The 6548-nt window shown below is 43.3% G+C and overlaps 1 long non-coding RNA gene across 4 annotated transcripts; it reads right to left on the bottom strand.

Moving 5' to 3' along the window:
• Positions 1–2632: 2632 nt before the first annotated feature.
• Positions 2633–5771, bottom strand: LOC125536915 (uncharacterized). 4 transcript variants are annotated; one of them, XR_007295319.2, is made up of 3 exons: positions 5173–5704; positions 3129–4420; positions 2633–3045 (listed from the first exon to the last, which is right to left on the bottom strand). It is a non-coding gene; the product is annotated as an uncharacterized LOC125536915 (long non-coding RNA). The 4 variants fall into 4 exon arrangements; XR_007295320.2 differs by having other exon boundaries at positions 2633–3970; positions 4332–4420; XR_015616208.1 differs by having other exon boundaries at positions 2633–3890; positions 4332–4420.
• Positions 5772–6548: the final 777 nt, after the last annotated feature.

Genomic DNA, 6548 nt, shown 5'->3' with positions numbered 1-6548 from the left:
GAGAAGGATGTGGACTTGGGCGTTGGAGCTCGAGTGCGCGAGAATGGATGAGCAAGGAGGAAGAAGACGTGGGTAGAAAAAAGGATAAACATTATCCCTTTATAAGGGCGGTCGAAATTATGCGCCCCCACTAGCCTGGTAAAACTCGCTTATCCCCCAAGCGCCGTAATTGATGGCGCGGTCAGGTTACCCACGCCCGTATTGATGAGAATCCCGTAATAAGGGGGACACGATCTTTGCTTTGACAAGACGTGTCAAGAAACTGCCTCGCGTTATGTGCGGGGCTAGTTAAAGAAAAACGGTTCGAATGATGGTATGTGGAACTTATTTTGCAGGGTCGGACACTATCGTTTTATTCTAACTCTTTTGTGGTGTATCCGTAGGAGGAACCCGCCTTGCAATGCCGAAGACAACACTGCGCGTCGGACTCATCGTCATTGAAGCCTGGTTCAGGGGCTACTGAGGGAGTCCTGGATTAGGGGGTCTCCGGACAGCCGGACTATATCCTTTGACCGGACTGTTGGACTATGAAGATACAAGATTGAAGACTTCGTCTCGTGTCCGGATGGGACTCTACTTGGCGTGGAAGGCAAGCTAGGCAGTACGGATATGGATATCTCCTCCTTTGTAACCAACCTTGTGTAACCCTAACCCCTTCCGGTGTCTATATAAACCGGAGGGTTTTAGTCCATAGGACAACATACAATCATACCATAGGCTAGCTTCTAGGGTTTAGCCTCTCCGATCTCATGATAGATCAACTCTTGTAATACTCATATCATCAAGAATAAATCAAGTAGGACGTAGGGTTTTACCTCCATCAAGAGGGCCCGAACCTGGGTAAAACATCGTGTCCCTTGTCTTCTGTTACCATCCGCCTTAGACGCACAGTTCGGGACCCCCTACCCGAGATCCGCCGGTTTTGACACCGACAGGGAGACTATCATTTGAAGCACAAGAGCAAGGAGTTCATCTTCAAACACACCGTCTATTACCTTTTGGAGAGTGGTGTGTCCTAGATTGGTTAGGTGTCACTTGGGAGCCTCCATCAAGATTGTGGAGTTGAACCAAGGAGTTTGTACGGGCAAGGAGATCGCCTACTTCGTGAAGATCTACCCTAGTGAGGCAAGTCCTTCGTGGGCGATGGCCATGGTGGGATAGACAAGGTTGCTTCTTCATGGACCCTTCATGGGTGGAGCCCTCCGTGGACTCGCGCAACCATTACCCTTCGTGTGTTGAACTCTCCATCAACGTGGATGTACGATAGCACCACCTATCGGAACCACGCCAAAAAATCTCCAAGTCTCCAATTGCGTTTGCACACTCCAATCCCATCGCTTTACTTTCTTGCAAATTGCATGCTTTACTTTCCGCTGCTCATATACTCCTGCCACGCTTGCTTGAATGTGTTGTGAATGGTTAAACTTGTGCTAAATCTCCACCTTAACTTAAAGAAATTAAAAACTGCTACTTTTCCTTACTAAGAGTCTATTCACCCCACCCCCCCCCCTCTAGACACCTCTTCTCGATCCTTTCACCTGAGATTCAATCGTCGGTATCTACATACCTAGTTCAATCTCGTTACCGGCAAGTCTCTTTACTCATTCCGTAATACATCATCCTACAACTAACTCATTAGTCACATTGCTTGCAAGGCTTATTATGATGTGTGTTACCGAGAGGGCCTAGAGATACCTCTCTGATACTCGTAGTGACAAATCCCAATCTCGATCTATGCCAAACCAACAAACACCTTCAGAGATACCTATAGAGCATCTTTATAATAACCCAGTTACGTTGTGACGTTTGATAGCACACAAGGTATTCCTCCGGTATCCGGTAATTGCATAATCTCATAGTCGAAGGAATATGTATTTGACATGAAGAAAGCAATAGCAATAAAACTGAACGATCAACATGCTAAGCTAATGGATGGGTCTTGTCCATCACATCATTCTCCTAATGATGTGATCCCATTCATCAAATGACAACACATGTCTATGGTTAGGAAACTTAACCATCTTTGATTAACGATCTAGTCTAGTAGAGGCTTACTAGGGACACAGTGTTTTGTCTATGTATCCACACATGTATCAAGTTTCCGGTTAATACAATTCTAGCATGAATAATAAACATTTATCATGATATAAGGAAATATAAAATAACAACTTTATTATTGCCTTTAGGGCATATTTCCTAAACCCTAAAGTTGTTATTTATATTTCCTTATATCATGATAAATGTTTATTATTCATGCTAGCACTACTAGAAACTACGATTTTACCTAGGGCCAGATACCCTAGGTGAAATGCGAAAAACCATAGGTAAAGGCTCTACTTAGAGCTTGCCCTAGGGAAAGAACCTTAGGTAAAGCATAGTCGGTAAAGAGCTTTCCCTAGAGTGCACCTGCCAGGCCCTAGGGAAATCATTTGGTTACCTAGGGCTGCAGGCCCTAGGGAAGGAATTGAACTTGTTTGCCTGTCCAAGGTGGAAAGGTGCTTTACCTACAAACAAGTTTGGCTCTAGGGAAAGACCGTGGAGCCCTTTTGAATCATTTCCACCGATATAAAAATATGCTATTCAAATTTAAATTCATAGCAGTCATAATTCAAAAAAATTAAATTCTGAATCATAATTCAAATTTATAAATTACAGTCGTAATTCAATGTACACATCAGATTCATGTTCAAATGACACACATACATCAGACCCAAGGTCAGTTTGAAACGAGATACAAGGTCGGTTTAGAACCAAAATTCAAAAAAATTGCTACAGCTAGCAGAATACCTAAATCAGCACATACAAGCATTAATGGTCAAGACAAGTATCTACTACTACTACTAAAACTTGTAGCAATATGTTATCAACGCATTCACCCAAAAGTTGGTCTTCAAACAGACTTGATGTTCTACATGTTGCCGAGCACACAAAGTTTGCAGTTCTGTGCTTGTTTCCAAAATCTGCAAGAGCGACCGAACAAGCACTTGGTGGAACTGGAGGTGGTGGAATTTTGTTGATAGACACTCCTTGTTTAGCTGCTAAAGTCTGCAAATGGATAGGGATACACCAACTAGTTAGTTTCAAAGGCTGGCAAGTATGTTGATAAACTCAAACTTACATAGCATTACCTCAAGAATCGTCTTTGTGTAAGAGCATGCATATTCAGTGGCGAAGGCAGAACGCATGGTGGGGTTTATGATGGAGCAAATCATATATCATGTAATTATGCAAGAGCTCACTATAGTAGACATATATTACTTTGTGTTCTGAGAATATAACCAAAATCCAAAATTTAAGTGTTCGCACTCAACATACGTCACCAGATGGATGACCGATCCATAATTTATCATGTATATTAACCAGATAGGCATAAAGATGATCTATAAAACATATAAACTATAGATAAATCATTAATTGGTAACTAGTAGGATAAAATCATAGTGAAGATCGATAAAGAATACGTAGTCATAAACCCATAATGAAGCTTTACTTTCTTAACAGAATATGGCAATGACATTCCTCTTGTCGTTGTCCAGCAACTACATCCAAAGTTAGACTGGCTTCAGTGAGACTTGCTTGGCAAAACTGCTACTTAAATATGTATAACAAAATTACAAGCAGAACCGAATCAATTGGTCATTCAACAATGGAAGTGCACTAGAACAGATTGAATAGCAGAGCATATTTCACTCGACCACAACAATTACCTTTCATTATAGTACGCACTTGCTTTTCTTTGCCACCATCTGCGTATAGCATACTGACTCTCGCGGCCTTGCTAGTCGCAAACTCGCCTCGCAGAAGCAGTGCCACGGTCCCCATGTGTCCAGCATCCGTCAGGCCATGCCCCACCGCCTTCGCGCACTGTCGTGTTTAGAGGAGCAATCCTCCTAATCACGAGGGTTTGGCCGGAGTAATCGCTAGCTTTACTATGTGCTGACGTGCAATCAAGTTACAACCTACAAGTCCACTACATCAAGCCATGACCCATCATCAATCAGGCGCCGCATGGAGGCACGTCTTAGCTCAAATTTTCATATGCATGGTGTATAAGATTTTAGCGGTATATATACATAGACTTTGCAGCAAATTTTACGTATGGCGGACGCCAAACCACGCCAGATTGCTGGCTTCGCCCCTTGCATTACATGATAGTATACATCGACCATCAGACTATGACACCCATAAGAACATGTTCTTGTAGATAAATAAGATAACTCAATGATAAATAAAGTGCGAACAACTAATGGTTTCCTTTGTGCAAACAAACCAAAAAAGTAGTCGTTATAGTATAACTTAAGTGTCTGATGGTACAAATGATTTGTGCTAACCTGATCTCAGTTTTTCAGATGTCTCGTCTGCATATGTATCAAACCATGCCTGACACCCATTGCTGGACTGATCATCTAGCCCTTCTAGCCTATAAATCAATAATAATATCAGTTATGGCAGTAACTACATAACGAACTAAAGTATTTCTAGTTCTTGGCTCAATTTTTCGTGAGCATTGATGCTTCATGCTTACCTCAATTCAATCGACACTACAAAAGTTAGCATACAACTAGAGATCGAAATCAGATTGACATTATAGTAGATATTAAATGGACATGGTGCTCAGTTCGACATATTCTTCAGTAAAAAAGTTTGATTTTCTTCATTTTGCTGAAACTTTGCCACAATGCTTCATACTTACATAGCCATAATAATATCAAAGGGGAAATGCCTAGATAGTAGTAGAAAATTACCAGGCCTCCTAATACAACTACCAGTTATACTACTATCAGTTAATAATATGCTACTACTATTAGTTATATAGACTCAAAGTGGCCCTTTTATAACAAGACAAGGTTACTATACTAGTATACTTGTTGTGTGTCCATAGATACATTCTTAATAACTCGAGATTCAGCACAGCTCTTAACGATTATCTCTTGTTGCTGCGTTCATGTCAAACATTTCCTAAACCTACTCTCCTTTACCAATTAGAATGTCTATAACTGCTGGGTAGATTATGCAATTATAATCGAACTGATAATAACTACCGCACTTGATATTTTAGAAATAATGTCACATGATTATCCCCACATAGTCTATTGATATAGTGAATATGCAGATTTATATTGAATATCCAGCACACAAGTAAAACGTTGGAGTGAGAGGTATAGAGGTAACCTGTTGGAGAACAGGGGGTACAACGCCGGGTAAATCTGATAGTCTTCCGACCAGCAGGCGCGACAAGGTCAACATGGACGGCGCGGCGACGTCATCCCGGCCGGCGTGGCCATGGTCACCAAGCCCGTCATGCCATTGTTCCGCTGGAGCGCTGGAACTAGAGAAGGGGAAGAAGAGGGGGCACGGTAGGGGCAGTGCGGCGTGGGTCGGTGGGGGACATGGGCACATGGCGGGCCGGAGGGGAGGCAGGGTGGCGGTGGGGCAGGGGACGCAGCAGGGAGTGGATGCGGCAGGGAACAGGGCAGGTGGCCAGGAGGCAGGCAAGACGGGACGACAGGGGACACGGCAATGAGGCGGGGAGGCGGGCGGCGGGCGACGGTGGGGCACGGCAGGGCGGCAGGGAGGCGGGCGATGGTGAGGCAGGGGTGAGAGCGTTTGGATCTTGGATGGAGTAGGATCCTTCGGGAGAGAAGGGGATAAGATTTTGGCTTATGGATCTGACCGGCGGCGTAGGGCTTCGAGCGAAGGAAGGAGAAACCTAATCGACCGAAATATTCCCACGTGCGCGCCCTTTCTCAGCTCTCGAGTGCCATCGCTCACTAAACAGTGGGCCCAACTATACAAAATGGAAGAAAAAGGCGCGAGGCATCAAAATAAGTGGCGCGAAGTCGACCAAAATTGCAACGGAGTCCATCTACATGCCACTTCGGGGCCAGGCTTGATGCCATTTAAGTAGGGCCGGCCCAGGGAAAGTATATTTCCAATTTTTTTGCCCAAAAATCCATCTTCCCCTAGGGTGTACTGTTCATTGCTTTACTATCCCTTGGGGAGGCCAATGAGCTCTACGTAAAGGACTTGGCCCTAGGTAAAATGGGAGTTTCTAGTAGTGTAGAATTGTATTAACTAGAAACTTAATACATGTGTGGATACATAGACAAAACACAGTGACCCTAGTAAGCCTCTACTAGACTAGCTTGTTAATCAAAGATGGTTAAGTTTCCTAACCATAGACATGTGTTGCCATTTGATGAATGGGATCACATCATTAGGAGAATGGTATGATGGACAAGACCCATCCGTTAGCTTAGCATAATGATCGTTAAGTTTTATTGCTATTTCTTTCTTCATGACTTATACGTATTCCTTTGACTATGAGATTATGCAACTCCCGAGTACCGGAGAAATACCTTGTGTGCTATCAAATGTCACAACATAACTAGGTGATTATGACGATGCTCTACAGGTATCTCTGAAGGTTTTTGTTGGATTGGCATAGATCGAGATTAGGATTTGTCACTCCGAATATCGGAGAGGTATCTCTGGGCCCTCTCGTTAATGCACATCATAATAAGCCTTGTAAGCAATGTGACTAATGA

The sequence above is a fragment of the Triticum urartu genome, chromosome 2A, assembly GCF_056163025.1.
Source record: "Triticum urartu cultivar PI428250 chromosome 2A, HENAU_Tu73, whole genome shotgun sequence".
NCBI lineage: Eukaryota > Viridiplantae > Streptophyta > Magnoliopsida > Poales > Poaceae > Triticum > Triticum urartu.
Note: the sequence above shows the minus strand (reverse complement) of the source record. Positions and strands in the feature narration are given on the sequence as shown.